Source organism: Ictidomys tridecemlineatus, chromosome 9 (genome assembly GCF_052094955.1).
Source record: "Ictidomys tridecemlineatus isolate mIctTri1 chromosome 9, mIctTri1.hap1, whole genome shotgun sequence".
Classification (NCBI taxonomy): domain Eukaryota; kingdom Metazoa; phylum Chordata; class Mammalia; order Rodentia; family Sciuridae; genus Ictidomys; species Ictidomys tridecemlineatus.
The window spans coordinates 141,968,679-141,989,612 of NC_135485.1; the positions used below are offsets into that span (position 1 = coordinate 141,968,679).

At 44.9% G+C, this 20,934-nt stretch overlaps 1 long non-coding RNA gene across 1 annotated transcript; it reads left to right on the forward strand.

The window, feature by feature from the left end:
* Positions 1 to 1,256: 1,256 nt before the first annotated feature.
* Positions 1,257 to 10,168, forward strand: LOC120892604 (uncharacterized). The gene is made up of 4 exons (XR_005737382.2): positions 1,257 to 1,541; positions 4,884 to 4,941; positions 5,043 to 5,149; positions 9,937 to 10,168. It is a non-coding gene; the product is annotated as an uncharacterized LOC120892604 (long non-coding RNA).
* Positions 10,169 to 20,934: the final 10,766 nt, after the last annotated feature.

Genomic DNA, 20,934 nt, shown 5'->3' on the forward strand with positions numbered 1-20,934 from the left:
GTGCCTCACTAAACACGGAGTTGGAAGGCAGCCACTGCCAGGCCTCTGCTCGGCACTGCCGGGGTCACCAACATTTCAGGTTCTCCTCTTTCCAGGGCCACCCAAGGGCAGTTCTTCTCTGTCCCCTCAAGGTTAAGAATGGCCATGTGACCTACTTGGCTACTGAAATATCAACTAAGCTGTGTGCCAGGCCTGGTGGGAGAGGTGGCCAAGGGTGAGTGCACCCACCGTCACCCTGCTGCCCTCCTGCCACAGTGACCGTCTGGTCCACTGAGGCCCAGAGCCCCCTGCCAAGCAGAGTCCCCACCAAGATGTGCAAGCCACTGTTTCCACAGCGCAACTGGGCCCACGCCGATGGGAGAGGAGGCGGGTGGACGGAGAGGAGGCGGCAAAGCGGAAAGTATGAAGAAAGGTGACAACCAGACATTTGAATCCCACGAGAAGCCTGGGACTCTGAGTTCTTGAATAATCGGTGCCTAGTGTACTGATCAGCCCCGACGGTTGACCCCAAGGGCTACCAAGCGGTGAGGGTGAGGAGCATGGGACCCACATCCCAGCGGGTTTCATCGCGCCACTCAGACAGGTGCGCAATCTAAAACTTGGGAATGGTTTGTTTCTGGAATTTTCCATTTAAGATCTTCTTACTGTGTTTGACTGCAGGTAACTGAAGCCACAGGAAGCAAATCCTCACCCTCATTGCTTGGTAGCCCTCTCAGCGCTGTGTTGGACAGTGCAGGGAGCGCTTGGGAGCTTACCATCTAAATTAGTGAGCTCAGACTGACCGTCAGGAGTCACCAGATAATGAAAAAAATCCAGATAATGATAAATGTGATACCCCGAAGCAGCACAGTTAGTGACAAAATCCAACAGATATGGAAATCCTGGTGGTTTGGCTGAAGGAACTTGGTCACCTCTGAAAACCTGACCATCATTCATCCCCTGCTTGTATACTCCCTTCAGTGCCGTGGGGCTGAGACCGGCCACAAGTGGAAGCGAGGGAGAGCAAGGGCAGGCTGTCGAGGCCAGTGGGGAACAAGGCCCCCTGGGCTGGGTGGCTCCGCTGAAGGGGCCAGATGCCAGCCAGCTGCCTTGTGGGGACTGCCTTGTCCTGCCTCCTGTCCTCATGTGACAGGAAAGGACCAGAGAAAGGCAAGGGCCAGGGCTGGGCACCTGCAGCAGCCACCTGGCTTCATGTCCCATGTGCCCTTTGCCCCTGCTCCAGATGTCCCCAACCAGGGCGTGGCCAACCCTGAGCAGCAGAGGAGGAGCCTTGGCAGCCTACGTCATGGCACCTGGAGGTGGCGCTTTGGGGTGGCATGGAGAGTCTGTGTGTGCTTTGAAGTGCCAGTTTGAGACCCGCTAAGGAAGATTTGATCATAACAAGGACACTGGCGTCCGATCCAGCCCCATCCCGAATAAGCCTGTGCTGGGGAGGCTCTGTGCCTTTCTTTAAGTTTCCGGTCCCTGAGGACGGGGTATGAGTCATCACTGTTAACTGTGTTCTCCGAGCTGCATCTGAATCCCTGCAAACAAGAGAAAAGGTGAGAATCCTGTCCCCCTGGAGCTGAGCAGCCCACAGGGTCACCACGACAGCCAGCCGCCCGGGGCCTGGAGAAGGCAGCCGCTCCCCGTGACAGTGCGCGCATCCACAGCCCTCCAGGGCCAGGGTGGGCCTTGGGAGGCGGCCACTCACAGGCCTGCTCAGTCCCTGGGAGGGGTCTGGCCTCCAACCAGACAGACAGGGGATGTCACCAGAGGAGCCAAGTGGACTCTCTCTTGGTCCCTTTCCTCCTCCTCCTCTGTCTGGAAATACAGGGAAGATGGTCCTGTGGTGTTCACGGGACCTGAGGCCCATGTCACAGGGAAAGCTACAAGGTGACAAAGTCAGACCGAGCTGAGGAGGTGAGCTCATGAAGAGGCGCAGGGTCAAAGGCAGGCTGTCCGTGGGGACCAGAGACAGTCCCTTGATGGCTAGGCCAGGTGGGAGGGAAGTCCCTAGCTGACTGTGCTGGACGGAAACCATGCTGAGCCCTGCTCCACCTGGCCTCCCTCCCAGAGTCCAGCTTCCCAGGAGGGTCCTGTCTCTGCATCCTGTCAATACCCCCCTCAGCAAGGTCACCTTGGTGTGTGCCCGCTCTTCCTTCAAACTGCGTAGCGTGCATGAAGGGGACCAGGTTCCCCGGACGCCTGGGTGCTGCTGGCCGTCCAGACCTGCCCTGACACTCCTCGAGCCGACACCAGATGCTTTCCATCTCGGCGTTTGACACTTAGCCTGGCAGTTTATACTGTCACTTATTTGTGCAGGGTTTGACGCTGTCTCAACAGCTATTTGCTCTGCAGAATATTTTTAGCATGAGATTGGGGGTGGGGTGCTGAGAGATGGCTGGGGAAGAAGAAAGCCATCCTTGGTGGGCAGCGTCCCAGGCCCAATGCTGGGCTAAGCGCCTTGTACACACGTGTGCTCAAAAAATAAGCATCAGTAATGCCATCTGAATCCCACCTTCCTGTCTTGATAACAGACGAGTTTGGGGAATTGAAAATGAGATCTCGGGGGATCCCCAACAACTGGAACTCTTCCTTCCTCCCTCGGGGTGTGAACCAGGGAATGCCTAACGGTGCCCATGTGGTTTCCATAGAAAGATATCACAGAGGCCAGCGGATTTCAAGGGGGAAAAAAAAGGAAAAGAAAAACCTTTTCAAATCCATTTAAAATAAGCCATGCAGCTGTTTCCTGAACTCTGCAGAAGAACATCTCCCCTCCCCCACCTCCGCCCTCCAAACTGGCTTCCAGGTGACGCAATGAGGAGGCCTCTGCGGTGAGCTGCTGGAGGGCCGCGGCCAGCCAAGGAGCAGGGGGTGCTGCCACCTCTCGGAGGTTTGTAGCCAAAGCAAGACTCCGTCCCAGAAATGATGCATCTCGGTGATATTATGAAATGTTAACGGGCAATCTGTTCCGAAATAATTGCTCAGTGTGTTGGCCTCCTTTTCCGTTTTAGAATTTCAAAGGCATTGCAGGCCGAGAGCCCTGCCAGCCTGTTCGTGGGACCGACACTGGCTACATGCAGCCCATCACAAACCGTGGCTACACAAAAGCTTTTTCTTCATTAATGAAATGCAATTAATGGTATCATTGAAAAACTCCTGCCACTTCAATCTGGAGCTGTGTGCAAATTTTAGGACGTGCAATTTTTCTTTTACGCTAACACCATTAAGAGCACCTAATCTCTGGGATACGCCCAAGTTTCGACAGGATAAAAAAGAATGTTTACCAGAAACATACACAATAATGACAGCCGCCTTCTCCTTCCCTCCTCTCACACACACACACACACACACACACACACACACACACACACACACGCAGACTCACACAGGGCCTGCCAGCTCAGTTCCAGTTATTCAGCACTCACAGTATCTCCCTCCCCCGTGGAAAACCTGATAAGTCCACTGTGGAAATATCTAGGGTGTTCTGAGGAAGAACACCAGTTCTGAGGCCTTTAGCTCACGGTCGTCCTTTTGAAATATTTATATTGATCGGCCCAGTTCCTGAGAGGAAATAGGTTGTTTCTCTTATTCTCCCAGGGATAGGTCATTGGACCGGTCGGGTTGTCATTTTTTAATCTCGGCATTTCCCTGTGGATGGTGAGAGGATGATTTAAACGGCAGCGTTAGCTGCTTTAGGCTAGATTTTCAAAGCTACGCTGGGGGAGTTAAAAGCACAAATCCTGTTATTGTTACAGGATTAATGCACAGAAGTCCCAGAATACCACTTTGGAAATGTAGCCAAGGAATATTATTTTAATGTACTGTATGTTATTTTTAGACCCAGCGATAGCCCAATTATCAGCTGGTGCATCAAAAGTGAGACAAGGCAGATAGCTGTCCTTAATCCAAAATTCTAATCAGGGTTTGGTGTTTTGTTTTCTCGCCACTTGGAAATCTGGGTATTTCGAGGGGAAAAAGTAAAAGACCAACCACAGCAGCTACCTCCTCCCTGTCCTGCTGCTGAGGAGGCTGCTGGTGAGACCACGGGTTCTAGGGAATATTTAGCAAGTTGCCCTATCCCAGGAGAGGCCTGGAATCCTGCAGCCTCTTGGCCACAGCATAAAGAGCTGCCAATCAGCCATGGACACCGAGGCTCTCAAGGTAGCCAGTCAGCCTTCTGCCTTCATCCTTCCAGTTCCTGCTTTTCCACATCTCAGAGTGTTGTTCAAAAATAACTCTCTGTGAAAGGTTTCCCGAGTGGAGTGACTTGGCTTCCAAGTTGCCCTGTGGGTATCCACCAGCATTCATTGATTCTCCAGATCCCTGCTGTTGGGTTTTATGAAACTGGGCGGGTCTTTCCTTTTGGCCTCTGAGTAATTGCATAGATCAGAAATGACCCCGTCCCTGGCTCTAGGTTGCATCTGGGCTGTTTGATGATGCCCCAGAAGAGCATCTGCCTTTCTGTCAGTGAAGAAGCACTGCCCCAGCAGCTCCCCTCGCCGACTTTCACAATCCCAGAGTATCTTCCATTATCTCAAAGGGTCCGGGAGGGGGAAGCTCAATGGTAGATGGCGTGCTCAGAGTGGGTGAGGCCTGCCTCCACACCAAATCATAGGACAGAAAAGAATCACAGCTGTCTCTTGGGGGATTGGTTCCAGCACCCCCAAGAGATGACAGAACCCCTGACGCTCAAGTCCCCTGTATAAAATGAATATCCACGACCAGTCTAACACCATAAAGCAAGCACTACGATACATATATGTATATTATGAATAATTCCTCATCTCAGTACTTGCCACATGGTAGGTTCCTCTGAGTTAAGAAAACGGCACAACTTTTAAAATTCATCTTTTACATATGTGCATTATTTTCACAATTTAAAATTTTATGTCTTATAGACTTTGCACATGATCTCAAGGGAAGCAGGACGGCGAGCCTCGCTAACACCTGTGGTGGGTACGTGATGTCTGTAACAGTGGTGTCAACCCTAGTTACATGTCAACCTCTCCCGTGTGGTTGAGGTCTAAATAGGACTGAGCGGAAATTCTCCATTTTAGGTCCTGCAGCATTGTTTACATCATCACCACTGTCCATCCATCTCTGAAATGGAAATGATTGGATCCTGGACACTCCAATCCCAGGTGTTTCAACGAAAATGATAAAGGTAGATTAATTAATAATTCTTATGAGAATTTTTATATTCTTACAATGATATAAAAGATACAATTCTTATATCTTATGAATATCTCCTATGGGTATAACAATAAATCAGACACTGTATATAATATATGGTTTTGTAAATAGTTCCTTCTCACAGGAACATTGATTCAAGAATTACTAGGATGTTGGTATACTCCCATATTTTACCAAGAATACAAACTGGCATCTTGGCAACTGTGTCGTATCATATCACATATTTATGGAATAAGCATATAAATGAATGAACGCTGTGAATCACTAAGTTTGAACTTTTTTGTCATGGGGGAAAGTTGAGGAATCAGAGAACTTGTTGTCCCATCCATAACAGGGAAGGACCGACACTGCACTGGAGGGTTACTCCTGGATACAGTGAGACAAGGTGTGTGCAGGTTCCCAGGGGTCCGCCCCCCACCCCACCTTTCATGCCCTGTGTGGTCCCCAGCCCCGAAGCGTAAGCTGCTGACATGCCCCTGACTAGTGGCCAACTGTGTTTCTGTGATGAAGCAACAAACCTCAGTAAGTGCTGCCAAGCCTGCGGCTGGTCTTGCCAGTCCTCTCCTTTGCCCTCTTCTTGTGAGATGCTCATGTGGCAAGGGACTAAGGGGGACCTCTGACCGACTTCGAGGAGCTGGGACTTCAGCCCGACAACCCACAAGGGACTGAACCATGCAAAAAGCCCTGTGAGTAGGAGCAGATTGTCCCCTAGTCAAGCCTGGAGGGGACACAGCCCTAGATAACACCTCAAGGTAGGTCCCAAAGCAGAGGGCCCAGACAAGTCACCCCAGGACTCCTGGCCAACAGAAACTAAGACATCATAAATGTTATTTAAAGTCAGTCCATTTGAGATCATTGTTACTCAGCAATCGGTAACTCATATAGGGACCTATCCAAGTGTGGGCATTTTACAGAATGCAATCTATAGAAGCCATATTATTACATGGGCCTTCAATTCTGGCTTATCTATAAGACTGGAGTTTTTCAAACTGACAACAAGAATCACAAAGAATTGTCCTTGCTAAGGAGAGCCAACCAGTCAGTCTGTAGAAGGAGATGACTGGGATGCACACTGCTTGCCATCTCCTCCTGATACCCAGGGCTCGTCCTGTGTGGCGTCCAGCACCACACAGCAGTGCCACAGGAGAGTCTTCAATCCCACACCTGTGGGTGAAGATGCAGTGAAATCCATCACTGGCAGCCGGGGTTGAAGTGGCGGTGGTCTCCTGAAATCCACTTGCGTAAAACACGGGACTCCTGGTTGTTTAGTGTGACCTCTGGCCTTGCAGAAATCAAACGATTCCCACGGCAGTCCTATTTTGAACCGTTCTCATTGCCTGCTGTAGACAGTTGGCTCTTAATCCATTTTATAGAAGCACTTTCTGTTCCTTGGATAAAAGGAAGTACATAAATTTCAAGTGCCATATTACCATACATGCATGGCTCTGTTTGGGCACAAGCACGTTGTTCTTGTCATAAATTCTGACTCAGAATGGGAGCTTAGGATTTACCATCTCTCTCTTTATAGTTACAAGATCGACTAAACTGATTACAAAAAGAAATATGTAAGCTTTGAAACTGTTCACACCAGTGATGTGGTTCAGTAGCTTGTAAAAGTGGCAAATAACAGCAAGCCAAAAGAAAGGAATTTCAGGAAAGACAGAGCTCTTAAAAACACAGGGTTGGCTGTGTTCAGAACCCAGGATTTGGGGACCCTGGAAACTGCACTGTTTTGTTAGACGAGGTCCTTGGAGACGTGGGTCAACTCCAACAAGCCCTTTCTCCATCACACCCAAGCTTCCAGGACCTCTCTCAGAGGGCACACCCCCATAAGTGAGAGGCAGTCCGTTTGGGGAAAGGAATTTTCTCAAATGCTTGGAAGTCTTCAGTTACAGATGTGTGTGTGTGTGTGTTTTGTGTGTGTTTGTGCATTTGTTGTGTGTATGTGTGTGTGTTGGCTTGGTTGTTTTAGCCAGGTCTAGGGCCCTATGAGAAGCTTCTTCGTCTTTTTCCTGTGCTTAGGGCTGGATAACGCAGCCATTCAACTGGAAGTCCACTTGCAGAGATCACAGCGGTCTGAACCCCAGCCTCACTAGGTACTAGCTGCGAGATGTTGAACACAGTGTTTTGAACTCAGGGACACACGACCACTGAGCCACATCACCAGCCCTATTTTGTATTTTATTTAGAGACAGGGTCTCACTGAGTTGCTTAACGCCTTGCTTTTGCTGAGGCTAGCTTTGAACTCTCGGTCCTCCCACCTCAGCCTCCCCATCCAGCTGAACACAGCATTTTAATTTATAAGCCTCAGTTTCCTTGCATGAAAAGAAGGAATGATATCACCTCCCTGATAAGGTTGAGATGAAGATGAAATGTGATAAGCCACGTAGAGCGCTTGGCGTTGTGCCTGGCACATAGTAAACATAATGAAAATGTCAGTGCATGTGGCATTGTGGTTTTTACGTCAATCCTCTCTCCACGAGCCAAACTTTTGCCACTTTGAGGACAAAGAATGTTCGGGTCCATAGCCCTACATTTTTACACGGGTGGACATTTTTCAGTGACTTTTTGGAGAGTCTACCTGGCTGAAGCCCCCTGGAAGGCGGCCCTGAGTGTGTGCTTTCTCTAGTCTTCTGTGCTCCCTGCGTGGTGATCTCACACCCTCCTGACTTTAAATACCATCTGCTTGCTGACAACTCCCAAATTTAAATCTCCAGCCTGACTCCCTTTCTGAGCTTCAGATTCTGGTAGCTAAATACTTGACATCTTCATTAGGATGTCTCCTGAATCTCAAACAACTCCTCCAAAGCAGAACTCTTCACCGTCCCTAAAAGCCAGCCCTACCCACAGCTCACACGCAGGTGGCAATACAGTCACTCATTCCAGGGGCTCAGGCCAAAATGCTTGGGGTCATTCTTGCATCTTGGTTTTCTTTCATAATCCATATCTAATTCACCAGAAAGAGCTATTGGTTTATTCTCAAAATATATCCAGAATGTTATCTTCTCCCCCAACTACTGTGTTACCCCTAGCCTAAATCACCATTATCTCTTACCCCCAATAGCCTTCTTTTAAAAAAAATACAAGTGTTTTGGTGCCAAAAACATGCATTAGAGAAAAGATAGCCTCTTCAACAAATTGTGCTGGGGAAACTGGAAATCCATATGCAACAAAATGAAATTAAACCCCTATCTCTCACCATGCACAAAACTCATCTCAAAATGGATCAAGGACTTAGGAATACAATCAGAGACTGCGTCTAACAGAAGAAAAAGTAGGCCCTAATCTCCATCATGTGGGATTAGGCCCCAACTTCCTTAATAAGACTCCTTTGGCACAAGAATTAAAATCAAGAATCAATAAATGGGATGGACTCAAACTAAAAAATTTCTTCTCAGTAAAAGAAACAATCTGTGAGGTGAACAGAGAGCCTACATGTTGGGAGCAAATCTTTACCCCTCACACATCAGATAGGCACTAATCTCTAGGGTATTTAAGAACTCAAAAAGCTAAGTACCAAAAAAACAAATAACCCAATCAATAAATGGGCCAAGGACCTGAACAGACACTTCTCAGATGATATACAATCAATCAACAAATATATGAAAAAATGTTCATCATCGCTAGCAATTAGAGGAATGCAAATTAAACCACTCTAAGATTTCATCTCACTCCAGTCAGAATGGAGGCTATTATGCATACAAACAACAATAAGTGTTGGTGAGGATGTGGGGGAAAGGCACACTCATACATTGCTGGTGGGGCTGCAAATTGGTGCAGCCAATATGGAAAGCAGTATGGAGATTTCTTGGAAAATTGGGAATGGAACCACCATTTGACCCAGCTATCCCTCTCCTCCGTCTGTACCCAAAGGACTTAAAAACAGCATACTACAGAGACACAGCCACATCAATGTTTATAGCAGCACAATTCACAACAGCTAAACTGCAGAACCAACCTAGATGCCCTTTAATAGATGACTGGATAAAAAATGTGGCATACATACATAAAGGAATATTACTCAACAATAAAAGATAATAAAATCATGGCTAAATGGATGGAGTTAGAAAAGATAATGCTAAATGGATGGAGTTAGAAAAGATAATGCTAAATGAAGTCAGCCAATCCCAAAAAGCCAATTGCCAAATGTTTTCTCTGTTATAAGGAGGCTGATCCATAGTGGGGTAGGGAGAGGGAGCATAGGAGGAATAGAAGAACTCTAGATAGGGCAGAGGGGTGGGAGGGGAAGGGAGGGGGCTTGGGGTTAGAAATGATGGTGGAATGTGATGATCATTATTAGTCAAAGCACATGTATGAAGACACAAATTTGTGTGAATATTCTTTGTATGCAACCAAAGATATAAAAAAATGTGCTCTATATGTTTAATAGGAATTGTAATGCATTCTGCTGTCATATATAAATTTTAAAAAGACAAAAAAAAACAAGTGTTTTGAAATAATAATTTAACCAAATATTCTGAACCTTTCAGGAGTTGAGTCCTATAGCCCCCCCAGAGTATCCAATGTGTGTTTTTCAAAAACAAGAACGCTGTCCTATGTAGCCAGGATACAACCCTGCAAATCAGGAACTCAGTATTGACACAGTACCATCCCATGCTACTCAGGTTTTATAGTTGTCCCCCAAATACCTCTTTCCTCTGTGGTCCAGGGCTGTCTGAGGAATGCGTGCCATGTCCGTTGTCATGTATCTTCACATCCTTCCAGCTGAAACAGCACTTCTGTCTTTCCCACTGTCAGGGACTCGACGCTCTGTGGCATGTGAGGTAGGATGGAGGGTAACAGAGACTCTGTGATGGTGCCTCGTGAGCAGACTCCGGCCAGATTCCACAGAAGCAGCATCAGGAGGAGCACCAGGTCCCCCCATCCCATCTTGGTCACCTGGTCATGATGATGCCTGCCAGATTTCTCCACTTAAATTCTAAATTTAAAAATTCCTCATGTAAAAAATTATAAATGTAATTTAAAATTACACTTTTCCTTTGTAATTTATTAATATTTTCTGAGGTGATATTCCTAGATTATGTCAAAATTCCTGTTCCTCATGAAACCTTCCCCCTCAGAGTTAGCCTCCATTGATGACTTCAGAACGAGGCGTATCTGTGAAGGCTGCCAGACGGTTACCCTCCATTTCCATGATTCCATTTGCTTTACCAGTTTGACACTCTATCATTAGGAAATCCCTCTCTATTCATTTGTTTCATTTGTTCATTTATTTGCTCAACTTAATCAATGTGGACTCACACATTCCTCTTCTATTCATTGGACTGTGATCCATTGTTTTCATTTATCATGCTTAAAATTATCCTTGATCTGACCAGTGAGAGACCCCATATCTTCTGAAATGTTCCCACCATTCCCTGAGCATTTCCTTATTTTTCAGCAAAGAAGATGTTCCAGGTTCACCTTGCACTTTCCAAGCCTTCATCCTGGAATTAACCATTCATTATTGTTCAAGAAGCCCTGGTTTATTTTAGTGAAAGATGGTTTTCAGAGGCCAGTTGCTGGATGCTTGTTGTATTTATTGTTATGAGGGTGCTGGTGCTTCTAAGCCCTCTCGATGGACAGAACTAGGAGATATGCACACTCATGTAGAATATCACACACTAATACGTCTATAATGAGAGGATGGAGGGATGGATGGATGGATAGATAGATAGATAGATAGATAGATAGATAGATAGATAGATAGATAGATAGATAGATAGATAGTTTGCTGTCCCACGAGCCAATCATTTCTAGAAACACCCTCATTGACCCACCAGGAAGCCTCTCAATCTTAGGCATCTTTAATCCGATCAAGTCGACAAGTGAGATGGACCACTACACACCTCCCATTCCAACATCATCTCAGAGCCCCTCTGGCCTCCCCTCTCTGTGCTTAGAAATCCCTTCTGCAGCAATGAGAAACCTGGTTTCCCGACCCTCATTAGATACTTATCTATGCAATCAATCCACGGACTTGCTCAGTATCAGCTCCCCTGCATGCTCCTGTCCCTCACACCCCTACCACCACCCGTGTGCACTATCCCCACTTCCCCCCACCAGTCTACCGCCCCCCCAGCCCAGGCTTCTTCATGGCCCTCCAAGACCCCCTGACTGTCACTGTTTAGCTGCCATCTTCTGTCTTCCATGGGGATGGGAATGAGAAAGAGGAGGGGTGGCAATGTTTCCTTCTACCCACAAAGTCTCTCCTCACTCAAGAGCCCCAGGGATCCAGTCATGGCCTTCTTCTGCTCAAAACCATCTATGACTCTACATTTTACTCAGAGTGAAAACCAAAGTTCTGACACTGGCCCAGAAGGTCACACTCAATCTGGGATCAGTTACCTACTGTCTTCATCTCTTGCCATTTTTCCTCTCACTCTGTTTATTATCCTTTTTTTAAAAAACTGCACTCCGTCAAGGCACACCTGATCCTCCTTATCCAGCCTGTTTTCCATCACATCACCATTTTCCAACACGCTAAGCAATTTACTTAAGAATTATCGGCACTATTCATTATTTGTCCCCTCCCCATCACTACCGCCAGCAACAGAACATAAGGTCCTTTGGGCCAGGGAATTTTGTTCCCACTGGTGCATCCTAAACACTTAGAAGAGAGCTTTCTGAAATTCTCTCCCAAAATTGTTTAATTATTGATTAACTTAATTGATTACTTGAGAGTGGGACCCTCCGAGGTGCCCGACTTAAGAGACAAGGAACATTCTAAGGACTATGACAAGATGACTTGCCGTGTAGACCTGTATTCCCTTGAAAATAAAACCTTTCTTTTGTCACACATTAAAGAGAAGTTAGAAGAGGTTTTTGAAAAGATGTAAAAATCCAAAGATTACTGGGATCCTCAGCATGATTTATTTCACACTTTCTAATTCTACTTCCCTTATGGGGTTAGGCCAGAACCTACTCCTGTTACTGAAGCACTTCCTTGTGGGTAAATGACTTTCCATGTCCCTTCATCAATAAAATTCTAGAGTCAATGAATTTTGTACACAAGAATGTTCATCAAGCCATCTTTTTTATAGTATAATATTAAAAGCAAATAAAATGTTTCCCATGCAGGAATGATTAAGTAAACTATGGTACATGCTTCTGTTAGGCATAGAATTTGTGTTTGTGGTCCTCCAACCAAGCTCATTGAAAGATCCACCTAGATTAGTTAATACTAACAGATAACACTTACTTAGTGTTTAATAGGTGCCAGGTGCTATTTCAGATAATTTCTATGTATTATTTCTCTCAACCCTCACAAGAATCCTATGAGGCAGGTAATATTATTAATGCTCTTTTGCAGTTGGGAAATCTGGGACTCAGAGAGTAGATTGAAGAGAGAAGTAGCCTCTCCATCATGCTGCAAAGCTACAGCCAGAAATATCTGGGCTCTCAACTCTGCTTTCCTCCTCTTTATCAGTCTGGGTCCAATCAAGAGAAAGAAGATACTTGGTGATTTGAGCAAGAATGTTTAATATGGAGAACCACTAATTATGACTGGAGATTGAAGTAGCAGGAATTGGCTCATAAGAAGGAAAGAGAACTCTCAAGGACATGGGAATAAGCACAGCCTCCTACCCTCAGGGCCGTGATACAATGCCCAGGAAGGGATCTCTAACTTCTCCCCAACCTGGAGCTGAAATCCAGACCTCTCTGGAGGAGGCGTAGTCGTGGCTGAAAGAATTGCAGAAAAATTACCATGATGTCTTGTTGAGCAAAATTGCTGGAAACCTGCTCTCTGGCACTTGATAGAAATCCACTCTTTAAGGTGTCCAGAAATCTGTTCATAAGGCGATATCTCTCTGAGGCATTCTACCTCGAAAGCACTGTAGGGATTCAGCTTGACCTGAGTGTCATCCTAAGTGGCCACCACCATGATTGTCCCAGGGTGAACCCAGGTCTGTTTCCCCCAGTGATCCCCCAGCATGCTATAAATAGACAGAACCACTAGAGTGATATGTGGAGGTTCGTGACCCAGACTCTGGTGCCAGCAGAGCAGGGAATGTGCCAGGTGTTCTTGATATTAGCTTAAGATAAAGCAGGTACATTCCAGCTTGGATGCAGTCACTTTTGTCCTGACCATGATATAAGACCCCTCCTTCTGACCCAAATTGTGGGACTCCACTGGCCTTGCTGCCACCCTGAACCACACTCCGTCCCTGTCCCGTCCGGCAGGACACATCAACGTGGGCAGCGAACCTAGATGGGGAGGAATGAAGGGACAAGAGACACGAAAGGTGACAGCAAGACAAAAGTTCTGATCAAGCTGCAAACTTTTATTGTTCACACAGGGGTATTTATATGCTGGGGATGGGGAAACTCCTCGCAATTGCTGGATGTGGGTGGGTATTTAAAACTGTAAGCTGCAAGATGTCTGATGATCTTGATAACCGCAGGGTGTTCCAGGGAGACAGGTAGCTGCAGGATGCCTACAGGGCAGAATGTCTCCCAGGGGGCTGTCAGGCTAATCTTTGAAGGAGAATGTCCTTCTAGTTCCCCACACGTCCCTAAGTCCCCAATAAATTGCACTCTGGGCAATCCTGGATCTATCAGCCTCTTTCTTCAACTCATCAGACCTAGGGGTTGGTTCTCATATACTGGGACCTGGTTGTTCTGAAACCATTACCCAGGAAGAGGTGAAAGTATGCTCCTGGCTACTGGGTGCCTCTGGCTACCATGCATGACAGGAGCCAGGTGCTGGAGAAGGCACTAAGGAGCCTGCCCAGGAAGCCAAACCCTTTCCCCTGCAGTGTCTCTCAACGCTCCCTTTACTGACGAAGCCTGATCTGATGCCATCTAACAAAAAGAAAACGTTCAAAAGGCCCCTATCCATTTCCTCAGAGCAGCAATAAAGAGTGAATTTGTAGCTGTGAGGCAAAAAATTGATACCTGACACATCCTCCAAGATAAGAACATTACCTTAGTTCTTTGCTGAGCTGGGTTCCAGGAAAGTTCAATGTTGTCATAAATATCTTCAACAAAACTGCATCGTTTGTCCTGTGAATTCTTCCAGGAAGGATACAAAAGGGTGGTGAACGGGTGGTGGGCCTTTCAAGATTCAGAGGCCTGCTGTGGAGAGCAGCAGCGGAAGCTGTGTGTCTCATCAGACTGACGAGAGGGGCTGGGACGCTCTTCTCTCCCCCAACCCTGCGAGGACACCTGGTTGTCCCCGCCGCACCCCAGTGGGAGCACCAGGTGAGCTTACTCTCCATGTGTCATCCCCTCCAGCACTGGAGGAGCACCCAAAAATGTCATGGGAAGAAGTTCATGCCCAAAGCTGGGTTTTGGGGTTGTTGTTTTTTTTTAAGGTGGAATCAGAGTAATTTTCTCCTCTTCCCCTTATATTTCCATATTTTACAAATTTAATGTAGTGATTATGTGCTGGCTATAACTTTGGGACAAGATAATTTATTTTTACAAATAACAGCAAATATACACGTACCATATCCAGCTGTGTCTTGAAGTCTTACCAGACCCAAGGTTTGGGATCCAGAAGGTGACCTTCTGGATCTAGTAAAGTTTTCTACAGACAATCCGAACCCGTTATCTATAGTTATCTCTGATCTAAGGTGACTGGGACCCAAGAGTAGTCTGGCCAACTGAAATCAGACAGATCATCCACCCCAGTTGCAATTTCTAAAAACATACACCAATATATTTACAAAAGAAAATTAATGTCATTTCTTGAACCTTTAAAATCACCTGAGTAGGATATACATGCATCTGAGTAGAAGAGAAAATAAATATAAAGAATTAACCAAGGATTGGAATTCAAGCATTTCTAAGCGAAACCAGTAGGATATGAAATATCAGCAACTTGCTTCCCTGAGAATGGGACTGTCAATCTCCTTTAGTTCCAACAGAGGATTGGAAGAACCCACTAAACACTGAATTCTCAGTTCATACCCATATTTGTTGGAAATTGTTGTTTATATTTACCAACACAGAGCAGTCATGTCCCCGCAAACCACGACTCCTATTACTATGAGGAACTCTGAGATTCTAAGCTCTGGGACATCCTCCTAAGAGGTGTGGGGCAGCCACACCTTCCAATCACACAGGAGCGTGTAAGGAAAAGAGAAAGAAACGGCGTAACAGGAAAGAAATTCAATTAGCAAATGGTAGGGATTATAAAAAGACAGAAAAGCCTTGGTCAGACCATCGCCTGTGGCCTCTCACTGGTGCGTGGTTGGGAGTGTCCGTCTGACCCCCTGAGGCCGTGGGTGACGTCAGGGGCTCTGAACGTCTCTTCCGTGGGTAAGCAGAGGTCCGAGGACCAGGGGCCCCTTAGGAAGAAGCGCTCAGTCAGCAGCACAAGAAAAAGGAGAAAGGTTGTGAAGGAGGCTGTGAATGAAGGCGAGTGCCAAGGCGACCCCAGGTGGCCAAGGGACGTCCTCACTCTCACACTGCAAGTTCCATGCTTGGGGAACCCCACAGTCAAGGGCGCTCCAGCACGCTCGGTGGCCCACTGCTCAGTCTGCCACAGATGGGCTACTTTGGGTGTCTCTACAAATTAAAGGCCTTAGGGAACCAAGCCTCATGAACATTTCAGCAGAGGACAGTGATGTGTGCCATTGTCCCCGGCTCCATTTAGGCATATTCTCATTGCCCACAGAGGTGGGCCCTAGGGGTCCTTCAGACGGGAGATCAGGAGGAAAACTGGGTATGGTCAATCCTGGGTTCTGCTGGAAATGTCTGAGAAAAAAAAAATCACTTTTTCCCTCTGTTAACACTGAAATCGCAAGGCCTCCAGGAGAAAGAGGGCTGCCTCTGTGGGTCTTCCGACTGTAGAATAAATCCTGATGAGTCAGAGTCCCACATGCCTCAATTTTTTATTAGCGCTCCCTTCAGGAAGCACAACTCAACAACGGAGTTACTCAATAATCAACCCTTCCATTTACTTGCTTCCTTCTAAAGACAGCAAAGGGAATCCCAGTCCATATTCGCACAGACTCTCCTTGTTTCCCCTCCGGTTCCCTCTCTCCACCACCCTCTGGGATCCCCAGGAAACCTCCCTCCCACCCAGCCCACGCGGCCTTCTTTCCATCCTCTCCTTCTCTGGGCTCAGCATATTTCCTGGGTCCCGTAAAGACCAAGCTCATTTTCATAGAGAGGCAGAAGCAGGGGAGAAACTGGGTCAGAAATTGTGGGATTCTTTAACAGGAGCATCTGAGGACACTGGTGGCCGCTGTTCCACAGCACTCGGGTGAGGGTGTCTGGCACAGAGACCCCCAGCATCGCGCTGCCCAAGAGGACCATGGCATTCACAGGCCCACCCACCCCCAATTCTGATAAATGAGAAAAGCAACGAAGCCCCTAAGCAACTCCTCTGAGGCTGCAAGGCATCTCTTCCATGGCTCCGTGGGATGGCTTTAAGTCCTGTGAGTGTGGTTATCAGAAGGAATAACTGTCCACGTCCTCCAGCTGGGGATCACAGAAACACACCTGGAGTGGAACGAGCTGAACAAGGTGCCTCCCCCCACCATGCCTGCTTCTCCCTCTCCCGGCCCTTTCCCTTTCTCTCTGGGTGCTGCACAGAGAGAACACACTGGGGAGGAGCATGGGGAGCGGCAGAGGGTAGTGTCCTAAAGGACTTGGGGCAGACTTGGGGCTGGTGGATGTTTGGAGGGATCAAGACAGTGGGCTTGCTCTGGACTGGGGGGTCTCAGGAGGTGGGAGCATCTTAATAAGTGTTATCTAGACAGAGGGAAGATAGAGAAAGGGTTCAGCTATCCTTGGTAAAGAATCAGGAGTTGCTCATACTGGCCACTGGTCATTTCTGTGGATTGGACAATGTTCACATTCTGTGTTCAAATGTGAGCACGCATTGATCTTGTTTTTCCCTTAGTCTTCACTATCAAATAGTGGCCTTGTCTGAGGGTGATGTCCTGTGATGCATTTCTCTCTCTCTGTCTTTTTTTTAAAAAGTTTTCAATACACTTTTTTTTTTTCACATACACACAATTTCTTCTTGGTGTATACAGTGGTATATAATGGTGGGGCTTGTGACAATAGTCAAACGTGCACACAATACAATATATAATTAGGCCAGTAGCATTTCCCAATATTCGTCTCCCCCCACCTTGCCTGCTTCTCCCTCCCCGTCCCTTTACTTCACTGATGTCCCTTCAATTTTTGTGAGATTTCCCCCCACTCCACCTTTCTTTCTCCTTCTCGAGCTTCCACATGTGAGAGAAGACCTGCCACCCTTGACCTTGTGATTTTGGCTGATTTCACTTAACACCGTTTTCACCAATTCCATCCATTTTCCTGAAAATAACATTATTTCATTTTTCTTCATGGCTGAGTAAAACTCCACTGCGTATGTATACCACATTTTCCTTATCCATTCATCCATTGATGGACACTGAGGCTGGTTCCATAGTTTGCTATTGTGAATTATGCTGCATGTGTGTGCATGTATCACTATAGTATAATGACTTTATAATGTAGTATAATGACTCAGGGCAAATAGCAAGAGATGGTATAGCTGGGTCATATGGTGGTTCCATGCCTAGTGAGGAACCTCCATAATAATTTAGTAGATGTAATAATTTACAAATCCATGAAAAATGTAAACATATTTCTTTTTCTCCATATCCTCTCCAGCATTTATTATTGTTTGGGTTTTTGTTGTGTTGTTTTGTGGTGCCAGGGATTGAACCCGGGACCTCATGCATGCAAGGCAAGCACTCTACCAACTGAGCTATATCCCCATCCCTTATTGTTTGTATTCCTGATGACTGACATTCTGACTGGTATGAGATGAAATCTCTGAAGTTTTAATTTCCATTTCCCTAATTGCTAAAGATGCTGGATATTTTTTTCATTTGTTCCCGTTTGTATTTCTTCTTTTGAGAGTTGTCTGTTCAATTCGTTTGCCCATTTATTAATTGGGTTATTTGTGGGTGTTCTTGGTGATAAGTTTTTTGACTTCTTTGTATGTTCTATATATTAATCATCTGTCAGAAGAGTAGCTAGCAACAATTTTCTCCCATTCTGGAGGTTCTCTCTTCTCATTCCAGATTGTTTTCTTCGCTGGGCAAAAGCTTTTCAACTTGATGCCATCCCATATATTAACTCTTGGCATTATTTTCTGAACTTGAGGGGACCTATTGAGAAAATCATTGCCTGTGTCCACATGCTGGAGTGCTGACCCTAGGTTTTCTTCTAGAAGTTGCATAGTTTCTGATCTAATTCCTCCTATGTCTTTGATCCATTTTGAGTTGATTTTTGTGCAGAGTGAGAGACAAGGGACTGGTCTCATCCTTCCATATATGGGTGACCAGTTTTCCCAGCACCATTTATTTAAGAGGCTGTCTTTTCTCCAATGTGTGTTTTTGGCACCTTTGTCAAGGATCAGATAACTATCTGTGTGGATTTGTCTCCGTGTCTTCCATCCTGTATCATTGGTCTCTGTGTCTGTTTTTATGCCAATACCATGAGGTTTTTGTTAGGATAGATCTGTAGTATAATTTGAAGTCAGATATTGTGGCACCTCCAGAATTGCTTTTTTGGCGTAGAATTGCTTTGGCTATTCTGGGTCTAATTCTTCCAAATTAACTTTAGGGCTATTTTCTCCAGTTCTGCAAAGAATGTCAGTGGCATTTTTCTGGTGTTTGAATCTGTATATTACTTTTGATAGTATGGCCATTTCAGCAACATAAGCCTTCCTATCCATGAATATAGGAGGTCTTTCCATCTCTGTGTCTTCTTCAATTTCTTTCTTTAAGGTTCCATAGTTTTTATTATAGAGGTCTTTCACTTCCTTGGTTAGATTTATTTCTAGGGATTTTTATTTTTCCTTTAGCTATTGTGAATGGGATTGATTTCCTGATTTCTTTCTCAGCAGATTTGATGTTGGTGTATAGAAAAGCTATTGATTTTTGTGTGCTGGCTTAGCAACCTGCTATTTTGTTGAATTTGTTTATTACCTCTAGAAGTCTTTGGGTGGAATTTTTTTTATTTTTTTGCCTCTTATATGTATGGGATCATATCATCTACAGGGATAATTTGACTTCTTCCTTTCCTATTTTTATTTCCTTTTCTTACCTAATTGGTCTTACTAGAATTTCTGGTACTATGTTAATAGGAGTGGTGAGAGTCGACATCCTTGTCCCATTCCAGATTATAAAGGAAATGCTTTCAGTTTTTCTCCATTTACTATGAAGCTGATTTGGGTGTTGTTTTTTTTTTCATATTTAGCCTTTATGAAGTTGAAGTAGGTTCCTTCTATCTCTAATTTACTAGTGTTTTTGATTATGAATGGGTAATGAATTTTGCTAAAGTTCCTCTCTGCATCTATTGAGATGACTAAGTAATTTTTTTCCTTAATTCTACTTATGTGATGAATTGCATTTATTGATTTGCATATGTTAAACCATCCTTGCATCTCCAGGCTCAAACCAACTTGGTCATGATGTACAATCTTCTCAATATGTTGTTGAACATGCTTTGCTGATAATTTAGAAAGGAATTTTCTTCTAAGTTCATCAGAAATGTTGGCCTATAGTTTTCTTGATGTGTCCTTGTCTGTTTGGGGTATGAGTGTAATACTGGCTTCATAGAATGAATCTGAAAGTGTTCCATCCCTTTCTAGTTCATGGAATTATTGGAGGAATATTGGCATTAGCTCTTCTTCAAAGGTTTGGCAGAATTCAGCCGAGAGTCCGTCTGGCCCCAGGCTTTTCTTTGTTAGAGGGCTTTTTATTATTGCTTCTATTTCTTTGCAAATTATTGATCTGTTTAGGTTTTTTGTGCCCTCTTGATTCAATTTGGAAATATGTGTCTACAAAAGTATCCATTTCTTCTAGGTTTTCCAATTTATTGGAGTATAGTCCAATAGTCCCTAATGATCCTCTGGATATCTGTGATATCTGTCAAGATTTCTCCTTTTTTAATCTCTATTTTTATTAATTTGAATATTCTTTTTCTTTCAGCTAGTTTGGTTAAGGTTTTTCAATCTTGTTTATCTTTTCAAAGAATCAAGTCTTTGTTTCATTGATCCTTTGTGTTATCTTTTTATTCTCAGTTTCATTGATTTCAGCTTTGACATTAATTATTTCTTTCTTCTACTGGTTTTACAATTGGTTTTTTCTTCTTTTTTAAGAGTCTTGAGATGTATCATTAGGTTATTTATGTGGGATCTTTCTGATTTTCTTATGTGGGCACTCAGAGCTATAAACTTTTCTAGTAGAACTGATTTCATACTGCCCCCAGAGCTTCTGGTAGGTTATATTACTGTTCTTGTTTGAGTCTAATAAATTTTTAATTTTTTCCTTGATTTCTTCTATCATCCATTCATCAATTTATAAGTGCATTACTCAATCTTCATAAGCTTATATAGTTTCTGTAGGATTTTTTGGCTGATTTCTATTTCATTTAATTATGATCTGATAAGATGCAAGAAATTATGTCAATTTTTTTAGTATTTACTAAGAGTTGCTTTTTTTCCTAAAATATGGTCTAAACATAACATTCCCCTAAAATTTCGGGAAATGTTCCATGAGCCACTTAGAAGAGAATGTATTCAGCTGTCATTGGATGAAATACTCTGTAGATGTCTGCTAAGTCCGTTTTATCTATAATATTTTTCAGGTTTGATGAGTCTTTACTGAGTTTATTTCTAGATGACCTATTCATTAGTGAGAGGTGTTTTGAAATCACCCAGTGTTGTGCTGAGGTCTAGCTGAGGCTTTAATTCAAGTAGTGTTGATTTTCCCACATTTGGAGCATACATGTTTATTA